The 11,797-nt window shown below is 40.5% G+C and overlaps 1 pseudogene; it reads right to left on the bottom strand.

The window, feature by feature from the left end:
* Positions 1–1,357: 1,357 nt before the first annotated feature.
* On the bottom strand, positions 1,358–1,493 carry LOC136757795 (uncharacterized; annotated as a pseudogene).
* Positions 1,494–11,797: the final 10,304 nt, after the last annotated feature.

The following is an 11,797-nucleotide window of genomic DNA, read 5'->3' as shown; positions in this document are numbered from 1 at the left end:
TATAAAAGACACCTGGGAGCCAGAAATCTTGCTGATTGATAGGGGATCAAATACTTATTTCCCTCATTAACATGCAAAACAATTTATAACTTTTTTGAAATGCGTTTTTCTGGATTTTATTGTTGTTATTCTGTCTCTCACTGTTAAAATACACCTACCATTAAAATTATAGACTGATCATTTCTTTGTCAGTGGGCAAACGTACAAAATCAGCAGGGGATCAAATACTTTTTTCCCTCACTATATATGAATTCAAGAAACCATTGAGAGAAAGTAGTCCCCATGTTGGTGGAACAGAACCATATTTCTAGCCACATTCTGAATTACAGTTTATGGCCTACATCTGCACCTCAGGTGGACCGACAAGACAGTCAAATAGGGTTGCCAGATTCTACTCCGAAAATCCCCCTAGTGGATTTCCCCCCAGTTTCAACCATTTCGAAATAGGTCCCCCCATTTGCACGATAACCCTTTTTAGAGAGGAGTTGCATATACAGCATTGCCATACTTATGTATATGGGCCTTAAATACCCCATGAATTCATATGAACTTGATTAAAATAGGCCGCTGAATCAATGTACTGCTGTAAATTGTAACAAAATGGTGTCTTACCGATGAATGCTTCTGTCCCAGGAAATGTAATCTTGAGAAGGTGTGCATTTACGTAAGAATTTAAATTGACATGCAGTATGAAAGGAGGTTAAGTCATGATGCTTAAAGACACAGGTCACTATGATGCATAACATTGCATGTATTGTATTTTCAAGTGTGTGCATTCATCCTGTTGTCATTTTGTTTAGAAAGCAGAAGAATCATTCAACAGGTTGCCGAGACAAATGTAAACCAGTAAAACATATGAAGAGAAACAAACCTTGAATATAAGTTCAGTTGTTTAAACATTTGACAAAATATGGTGAGGGGGTAAGAAAACACACAAATCCAGCAGCTCCTGTATTTCAATACACCAGAACCCAATATTATTGGCGAGTCGGGTAGTCCATCATCATAGTTCGAGGGCAGGCATCATTTCAGTAATTTCATCCCGTTTCATTCAAATCCGTGCCTTGAATGAGATTGAATGTGATCTTTAGTCTCAAGTATGGTTCCCAAGTTTTACACTTTCGTGCCTTGCATGAATGGGAATGAACCGTGTTTTGAATGAGGCTCCTTGTGAGCGTTTAGCTTGGTTGTGTGGAATTCAGTAGAGATTGTAAGTGAAAGAGTAAAAGTGTTGAGAGTTCAGGAGAAGCTTGGGGAGAGAGAAGTGAATAGTGGAGTTTGCAGGTATAATATAAAAGACTGAACCACAGGAACGGCTCTGAGCAGCGCAATAGGATCGGTCTTTATACTGCGAGATGAGGGGAGAGCGAGAACGCAGTCCCCCACTATCAGAAATGATGCAGTCGAGATTCCCACATTTGGGGAATTTGCAGGGGTCAGCACAGCCGGAGTGCAATGGCCGAGCCTTGCCCTGGGTGAACCACTTCAATTTTTTTCAATTTTTAAAATACTTTATTGATTCAATTCAAAATAATACATACAATTCATTTACATCTTTGCATTTTCACTCAAACAATACAAGCAAGTTTAACGTTTAAAAGCATTTCCATGACAAATACTAAAATCTTGTGCTAAAACTACGAAATGCTAGACTGTGCAAATGTATTTTCACCTAAATGCTCAAAAGGAGTTACCCTAGGTGAACCAATTCAATTTAAAATGATTTATTCAATGATGCAGAACATTAATAAAAATAACTATGAAGTAGAAAAATATATAAACAATGACAACTGTCAATACTAAAAAAAATTGTTTAACTACATAATTACTATTTCCATAGAAATGTGTACTTTTTAAAAAGAGGAAAAAAAAAAAATCCATTAAAAGTGCAAGTGCATAAAAAAAAAACACCCTAAAATAAAAACTATATACAAGTTATATAGTTTACATATATAAAAAAAAAAAACAATACATTAACATTTATCCATTGCACAGCCCAACACAATTTTTATTGCAAACAGCCCCCAGCCAGCTCCCCTCCTCCCTCGATTTTCCACAGTAAGGCTGCCTCCTCTTTGCCCACCTTACCCACATCTCTTAAAAAGGGGTTAAAGAGAAATTTGGGGAAAAATTTCCAAGCCAATTGTCAAAAAGGGCCCAAAAAGCTTTTGCAAACAAACACTGTAACAATAAGTGTGAGACCGACTCCTCTCCAAAACAGCCAGGTCTAACACAGCGAGGGCTGGGGGTAATACCCCGTTTATATAAAAATTCTCTAATCAACAGACGCTGATGTGCTGTACTCCAGGCCAGATCTTTATGAGCATTAATAAGAAAGCAATAGGAGATGCGTTTCCATGCTATTCTTGTCTGGATCTCTGTCAAAAGACCAGCCGCGGTTAGTCTCTCCCCATCTACCGAAAGCAAGGTTTCCAAACTATGGGCATTAACTTTGTCAGGAGGGATGCTACTGTGAACATAGGTTCTTAAAAAAAAAAAAAAAAAAATCTAACTAACTCATAGGGAGGGGGGCATGTATCTGAGAAGGGGGTGTCTAAGCTTATCCTTGTGCCACATACCCTGAGCACCTTTCTACCCACCCAGAGACGGGCAAATAAAGGTCCAAACACGTTCTCTGGGGGTGGTTAAACAACCTTTCAGGATAAAAGAAAAAAAATAAACACCGCAGTTTTTTACCAACATCTGGTACACCCTTTCCCCCCAATTCTGGGGCTTTATACAATATTTCCCTCCTCAACCTCTCTTGCTTCCCTCCCCATAAAAACTGGAACATAAGCCTGCGAACAATGACTATGCACCTATGCGGAAAAGGAAAGGTAGTGGCCAAGAAATTCAAGGTAGATAAAAGTTCTGATTTTATGACCAAGATTTTTCCTGTCATGGTGAGATCTCGGTCGCTCCACTGGTAAAGTTTTCTGGTAATAATAGGGATTTTGTTTTCCCAATTAATTACCTCCACCCCCTGTCCAAAAAACACACCCAGAAATTGTATTCTGTCCTTCTGCAATCGAAGCCCATGCTCCATTCTTGACTCTCTCCAGTTATGGTAATAGAGGTCACTTTTTTCTTTGTTGATCTGTACACTAGAGGCCAAAGAAAATTGGTCACAAATCTGCAGTGCTTTCTCTACCGAGACATTATCAGCAAGCAATAGGGTAACATCATCCATATAGAGGGTCAATTTGACCTCCCTGCCTCCACTACCAGGCACAGGAAGTCCCCTAATCGCCCAATTCTGACACAGGGCACAAACAAGTGGCTCCATTGCAAAAACAAAAAGCAGCGGCGATAGTGGGCAGCCCTGTCTAACTCCTGAAGCGATATTAAATGGCTCGGATTTAAAACCATTCACTAAGACTCTACTTTTGCTGCCAGTGTACAACAAATCTACCCAACCTCTAAAAACTGGACCAGAATTCATTTTCACAAGAATGGATTTTAAAAACTCGTGGTTTAGGCGGTCAAATGCTTTCTCAAAATCTAAGGCTAAAATACAAAGGGGAAGAGGGCGTTCCTCTGAAAACAGGCACACATCTCTTAGCAGGGACAAATTGTCTGCCATTAAGCGGCCTGGAACTCCACAAGATTTTTCTGTGCCTAGCACTGTGGCCACAACTGGCTGTAAACATAAGAAGAGGGCCTTGGACAAATTTTTTGTGTCCACCACTAACAAACTGAGGGGCCTCCAATTTTTTGTCTTTCTTATTGCCCTTTTTATGAAGGAGAGAGAACACCTTCTCTTAAGGAGTCAGGGAGCAGACCGTTTTGAAGACTGTCATTGAAGATTTGGAGTAGTGGGTTACAAAGCAGATCCCAAAAGGCACAGTAAAACTCTTTCGGGAGGCCATCAACACCTGGAGATTTATCATTTTGCATACTCTACCGCCTTCCTCAGCTCCTCAACTGTGAGCTCTTTCTCCAAGCTGTCCCTGTCCACCTTGCTCAAAGTTTGTTCTATTTTAGATAAAAAGGGGGAAACAGAATCCTTTTCTACTTGTGAGGGGCTGTATAACTTGGTGTAAAATGCCTCAACATAGGAGAGCATATCTCTGGAATCTGCCATTTCTCTCTGTTCTTCATCCACTATACGCTCCATAATGGTTTTTGAGCGGGCCACCTTCCTAAAAAAGAAACGGGTACACTTTTCATTTTCTTCCAGGAATTGTACTCTGCTCCTTAACAGGGTACCTCGGCTTCTCTCTTCAGCTATCCTCATCATATCTTTTTTTAGATTAGCAATATCCACAGCAACGTCAAAGCCGCTGTGCAGCATGGTGTAATAACACTGTAGTTTTCCCTGTTTTCTGGCTAAAAAGGCTCTCCGTCTAGCTGCAACCTTACGCCCCTCCGCAAGAAAAAAGGCCTTGGTTCTCCCTTTTACCTCCTCCCACCATTCTCCCATTGTCCCATATAAAAATTGCAAGGATGACCACTGGGTTAGTTTTTCCTTGTAACGATCTACTATTTTAGGGTTTTCTAATAATTTTTGGTTTAATTTCCAGGTACCCGGGCCAAAAGCAGCACCCCCCTGGAGTCTCACTTGACAATCCAATGCCTGGTGGTCAGTAAAAAAAAAAGAAAAAAACGGCCAGAGAGAGGCATCAATGACATGGACCCTTACTGACGCAAATACAAAATCAATTCGGGAGCTAGTACTGTGTCCCGACCACGTAAACCCTGGGGAGCTAGGGTGTATACTTCTATATGCGTCAACTAGTTTAAAATCTTTCAATATGTCATTTAATAGGTGGGAGCTAGAATCTAAATTTTACTGCAGATAAGGACTGCCGGTCTTTTCTGTCCAAAATACAGTTAAAATCCCCTCCCACAATGACATCCCTCCCACACAATAACAGAGGAGACAAGGCCCTAAAAAGGTCACCCCGGCCCGTCACATCTGTAGGGCAGTAAACATTAATTAACCTGATTAGATTCCCTCTCAATACAATGTCCATGCACAGCAATCTCCCATAGATCACCCTCTGTACCCTTTCAATATTGGGGTTCCCCCCTTTAAAGAGTATGGCAACCCCTGAAGCCCTATTGTTATTATCCCCCACACAGAAACCCCCCCAGTCCACATGTCCTCAAACTTCTTATATTTATCTTGATAAGCCAGGCCACATTCTTGCAACATGAACACATCCCCTCTACCCTGGAGAAGGAAATCAAAGACAGCCTGGCACTTGACTCCGTCATTGATCCCCCGAGTGTTTAAGGAGACTATATTCAGAGACATAAGCAGAAAAGGAAAGATTATCTTAACCATGGACATAGTCTAATATGTACCTTCAATTACTGCCCTTCTTTTCTTTTTCTTTTTTAGAGCTGCTTGCCATTGCTTCGCTGTGGACTCTAGCATCAACGTCGTACTGGTAAATGCTTTTACAGATGCAGTTTCAAGAAAAGCCAGTGAGCTGGAAGCTGAAGAATGCCAGCTCTCTTCACGGTCTGTAAAATCTTTGATCTCCCTCCTAAGAGAGGAGAGAGGGGAGGGCTTTCTTTTCTTAGTGTCCTGACGGAGGGCATTCTGAGGGGGCCTAGTCAGGGGGCTCGCATCTAAGTGAGCTCTGGGCTCCATATTTTCACCACCTTTGTTGGTCGAATCTTCAAGCTCGATGGCACTGGAAGATGGAAGGTTACTGAAATCAATTCCCAGGCCTGAACCTCTACAGAGTGTGTCCATGAAGTCTTGTACTAGGGTCTGAGTGTCCACCTGCTGTGTGCAATCCCAGTCTTGTTGACCCTGGCCAAGGGGTAAAGAGAACAAGTCCTTGCTATTCTCCAGACTAGTCACTGCACTTGATTCTGTTTCACCTTGTTTGGGGGCTACTAGCAGGTGAAAATTAGGCGGAGGTTCAAGATCAGCAGGATGTTGTGCTGTAGGTGTTGTCTGGTCTAGTTGTGCACTATTTGAGGGCTGTGGCTGCTGTACTCCATCCGCAAGCTGTAGTAAAGGCAGTTCTGGGTCTGCACTCATTGAAAATGTTGCATAAAGTGTGCCAATTGCTGAAAAAGGCTGGGCTAGGTCTACATTTTCTTCAGGCTGTTCTAGTTGGAGTTCATCTGCAGGCGATATATAGCCTGTTTACCAACAGGGGGCAAAGTGTTTGCAGACTGAAAGGAGGTTTGGGGCGGTGGCTCAGGTGCTTGGGGGAGCTTTGTTTGAACAACCTCCTGGTCTGACTCATCACTGCTCAGTTCAACTGTTATTCCCCTTCTTTTAACAGGCTTGTGCATTTCAGCCATAGTGTTAGCTTTAACTTTGTTAGCATAGGGGCAATTTTTGAATACATGCTCTTGAGAGCTGCACAGGTTACATTTTAAAGGTTTCGTACAATTTGCGGCCAAATGACCCCTCTCTCCATATATTTTACAACTCACTATGGTACAAGTTGCTGCAAAATGTCCTACAGTTCCACAGCATCGACAAACTTTCGGTTGCCCCAAGTAAAACACATAACCCCGACATGCTCCAATCTGAATAGTTGATGGTAAATGACACAAACCTCCATTCACAGTATCTTTGTTCAGTCTCACTTGAAACCTATAGGTCCCAGTTTTAACTCCATCTCTAACACTGCTCCCATGGAATACAGAGCAGTATTGAGCAAGCCAAGTATAAATATCCTCCATTTTTGCCAGTTCAGAAAACATAACCACATTAATAGTTTTTCTCTCTCTTGCAGTCAACGGAACAATATTAATTTTTTCAAATGCTGGGATGACTTCTTTTTTCTGTTCAAACAAATCGATGCACTTCTCAAATAGAGGGTATGTCGTAAAAACCATGGCTTTCTGACCTGTTAAGACAAAAATGTAGTCCAGATGTCTGGGTTCCATGGCCAGCTCCTTCTGCTGAACTGCATTCAATCCACAGTCAAATCCTGGGCAAACTCAAACCGGACTGCATTCCGGCGCATCCCGTAGGCCGCCATTCTCGGCAAAAAGACGACGATGTCCTCAGGTCTGGATGATGTTGACAAAGTTTAATCAATCAATCTGTTCTGCTTCTTGATCACGGCGTCTCCCCTGCCAGGTAAGTATAAGTTGTACATGCCTCAGCCGCCGCCGCACCTCGGAGCGGGTTCTTCGATCACACGGTGGGATATTGTGCGTCACGCCGCTTTATTGCACATCCTCTCTACACATGAATGTCGATACTGATGGTCATTTGGGTTTGCTGTAATTGCGTCATTTATTGACGAGAAACATTAGGCAACACTGGGGAACACTTTGATCCATGATGCTCATCTTATTTACATACTGCTCTACCATTGGTTCATCCTTCATCCAAACTCCTTTACGGCAAAGCGTTTACGTGTGGAGACGGCAGCGGCTGCGTAAAATGTAGTGGAGTGACTTAGCAAAGACATTGCATGTAATATACTTCAGCTCAAATATATGTATGGTATGTGAATTAAATGGTGCTTATGAACTTGTTTAAGTGAAGAAGTTTGTTCAAAATGCGAATGATCTAAAGTGAAGAGAGTGCAGATCAGACAGTTTGGGTTCAGAGAAGTGTCACATCCCGACACACACTGAAATCACAGACAACACAAACTCATCACACGAAACACTAATGGATGACACGGGCTTGTCTTACTGACGAATTCCCTCGCTTACGGCCATACTAGCCTGAATACGTCCGATCGGCCAGTCGAGAATAGGTGTAACGGACTGCGAGCCCTAAACTGGGAGAATTGCCCTGTTACAGTGGTCATTGTCACCACTTGGTGCCTATAAGTATTACTTTTGTTTTAACACTGCTTGTGTAACTTAATGTGATGAATACTTTTCTTTGTTTGGAAAGCATATAATCACACTTATGCAAGTTTGCTTGTAGAACAACTCCACTGAAAGAGACTTTCTGTTCTTAGTATACTTTGAGGTGATTAAGAATGCCAGTATCTCTTATCTGTAATGCATTTTCACTCTTAAGTTTTGTTTGAAGCGTATTATCTTAAGTGTAACTTTATTTTATTGTGTACTTACCCAGTGTGACTTTTTACTTTTGTGTATGTGCTCACATTTCTATTACTCAAATACCATTGTAGTTCTTTCAAGCAACTGATGCATTAATGTAACTAAGTTATCAAGTACATGAAGTATAAATGGCAAATACAGACATTTATTTCTGGGACTATTTCTGCTATTGGAAAAGTTAAGATGAAAAGTTGTATGTTTTTTGTTCTTGGGACAGTTGAAAGAAACTCACAAATCACTGAATTTAATTAAGCCAACTGCTAAATTAATCTTAGTAAGTTAGCAAGTGTATAATAAGTGTAAGCTAATTTTTTTCTATGCTTGGTTTTTCAGCCAATCCAATAAATAGTTGAACTGAAATCTCATAGGCTCAATTAGATTATTGAGGGAAGACACAGTCAAGTAACGGGTGTGCAATAATCATTTATTTGTGACAAAAATAGAAAACTAATATCATTTAATTACATTACTAAAACAGGTAATATTTAGCTTCTGCTGAGTTACAGGATTGAAACAGATTAAACCCGGTTTCTCTCACTGTTCCTCACAGAGAGCAGCTGTGGTCAGTCTAGTCAGCAGCGGGCAGCCGGGTCTCTCTCTCTTGCTCTCTTCTTCCTCCTGTCCTCCTCCTTGTCACTGTTGTTGTTCTTCTATACTCCTTTGTTCAGTTTATAATTTATATTGTTCCTACTAAACCAATAATAGTGAAACACCTCTATACCATGAGCTCAATGCGTGATGAGACCATGCTTCACTCTGTCCATGCTTAAGGTCAAAAAGGTCAACACAAGAATACACTAGTTATTTAGGATTCACGGGTTCCCATGTAGAAATTCTACATTGTAGACCAATTTGCTGTACCTTAAAATATAAGTAAATAGTAAAATGTATTATTAAATGGCAAATAACTACATTTCAGAGTCTGTTATTGGACAATGTAAGAGAGAGTTTCTTACATTGTTTTTGTTCCCCCAAAGGACAATTGAAAGAAAGTCATTAGATCATTCTCTCTGTGTGACCTATAACAAAAATTCTGCACATTTAAAAACTTGTTTGTCATTATTGTTACAGTAAAGCCCAATATTCACTGGTACTGTATACATCTGAATAATTAGGTGGGTGCATTCTTTTTAGATAATGGTAAGTTATAATGGTTCACCAAAAACAAGCATGTGCAAATATACACTTATTATTTGGATTTGAAGAATAACCTCTGTGTTAAATTTAAACTGTTTAATATAATATACAATAGTAGTAAAACCAGCAATACATATAACCACAATATACACTCACCTAAAGGATTATTAGGAACACCTGTTCAATTTCTCATTAATGCAATTATCTAACCAACCAATCACATGGCAGTTGATTCAATGCATTTAGGGGTGTGGTCCTGGTCAAGACAATCTCCTGAACTCCAAACTGAATGTCTGAATGGGAAAGAAAGGTGATTTAAGCAATTTTGAGCGTGGCATGGTTGTTGGTGCCAGACGGGCCGGTCTGAGTATTTCACAATCTGCTCAGTTACTGGGATTTTCACGCACAACCATTTCTAGGGTTTACAAAGAATGGTGTGAAAAGGGAAAAACATCCAGTATGCGGCAGTCCTGTGGGAGAAAATGCCCTGTTGATGCTAGAGGTCAGAGGAGAATGGGCCGACTGATTCAAGCTGATAGAAGAGCAACTTTGACTGAAATAACCACTCGTTACAACCGAGGTATGCAGCAAAGCATTTGTGAAGCCACAACACGTACAACCTTGAGGCGGATGGGCTACAACAGCAGAAGACCCCACCGGGTACCACTCATCTCCACTACAAATAGGAAAAAGAGGCTACAATTTGCACAAGCTCACCAAAATTGGACAGTTGAAGACTGGAAAAATGTTGCCTGGTCTGATGAGTCTCGATTTCTGTTGAGACATTCAGATGGTAGAGTCAGAATTTGGCGTAAACAGAATGAGAACATGGATCCATCATGCCTTGTTACCACTCTGCAGGCTGGTGGTGGTGGTGTAATGGTGTGGGGGATGTTTTCTTGGCACACTTTAGGCCCCTTAGTGCCAATTGGGCATCGTTTAAATGCCACGGCCTACCTGAGCATTGTTTCTGACCATGTCCATCCCTTTATGACCACCATGTACCCATCCTCTGATGGCTACTTCCAACAGGATAATGCACCATGTCACAAAGGTCGAATCATTTCAAATTGGTTTCTTGAACATGACAATGAGTTCACTGTACTAAACTGGCCCCCACAGTCACCAGATCTCAACCCAATAGAGCATCTTTGGGATGTGGTGGAACGGGAGCTTCGTGCCCTGGATGTGCATCCCACAAATCTCCATCAACTGCAAGATGCTATCCTATCAATATGGGCCAACATTTCTAAAGAATGCTTTCAGCACCTTGTTGAATCAATGCCACGTAGAATTAAGGCAGTTCTGAAGGCGAAAGGGGGTCAAACACAGTATTAGTATGGTGTTCCTAATAATCCTTTAGGTGAGTGTATGTTACATATATACTTTCATGTCCACTGTACTATTTTCCTTTTGTGCCATTCCAGAATTATTTCTGTATCAAATTTAAACTGTTTAGATGTCAAAGAAACAAAAATATTAGAAAGACAAAACATATATTGACAGTATTTTTTAATTTCTCTCCCCTATTTCTGTTTTCAGTTTAATTTTTAATATGATACTTTGAATTCACAAAATTGTATTTCCTCTGTCAAGCTCATTGCCACTATATCTCTATCATTCTGTTTAACTTTCTCATCAATTAAATGCTTCTGGTGCCCCTTAAATATACATTCCCATCCATTTTTCTTCTTTTGTGTACCTGTGTGATGTCAATAGCATGTCATATACTAATAATTATCAATTGAATTTCATTTGTTGTTTAACTATTACAAAGCTTTTACAGTCAGGGTGCTGATAGACTATTACATCAAAACGAAATGAATACAGTGTAAAATTGATATACATTTAAACCTTGCATTACACCTAGTATAACTTTAGTCATCATGTAGAATAAACAAACTACCTGAGCAGTGCTTCCTGTAGTCACTGAAGCAGGTGAACATTATAGGATATAAATGTTTTATATGATATAATCATGTTTTTAAAAGGTTAATAAAATACAACTTACCACGATATAAAATATAAATATTTGTAATCCTTTAAAATACCCAGTAACTGTGATCTCCGTAGAATAAATGCGAGTGCTTTACATATACGTTAATTTCCAAGTACCTAAACTGCTTTGGCAAATGCAGGCAGAAACTGCGCGACAGCGCCAAAAGGCGTAGCGGCAGCAGGAAGTATTACATCCGTAGTGGTTTAGCACTACCGCCAAGCAGGCTCGGGCTTGGTCAGTACTGGGATGGGAGACCGCCTGGGAATACCAGGTGCTGTAAGCTTTTGCACCTTTTACACACCAGAGGGCGACAATGCACACGCTAATTGAATAACTAAGACAATTAAATATTTCCTTTTTTAAGTTCAAATGAAATTAAAACAAACGTAACTTTAATGTATATAATAAGTCTATTGACAGGTATATTTTGTTCCTTAGAGGAAGGAGTTATTTTAATAAAAACGTAATGTAGCGGATATGTCTTCTCTTCCTCTCTTCCAAGATGCCGTTATTTCTTTTGCCTAACTACGCTTAAGCTCCCGCCCCTTTGACGTGTTGCTGTCATACCAGCCACCCTATCAGCATCGGTTTTGGTTTAACCAGCCAATGAAGCGTCAGGAATGTACCAAGTGGGTGTGCCCTCATAGGTAGATC

This window comes from Amia ocellicauda, chromosome 8, assembly GCF_036373705.1.
Source record: "Amia ocellicauda isolate fAmiCal2 chromosome 8, fAmiCal2.hap1, whole genome shotgun sequence".
Classification (NCBI taxonomy): domain Eukaryota; kingdom Metazoa; phylum Chordata; class Actinopteri; order Amiiformes; family Amiidae; genus Amia; species Amia ocellicauda.
Note: the sequence above shows the minus strand (reverse complement) of the source record. Positions and strands in the feature narration are given on the sequence as shown.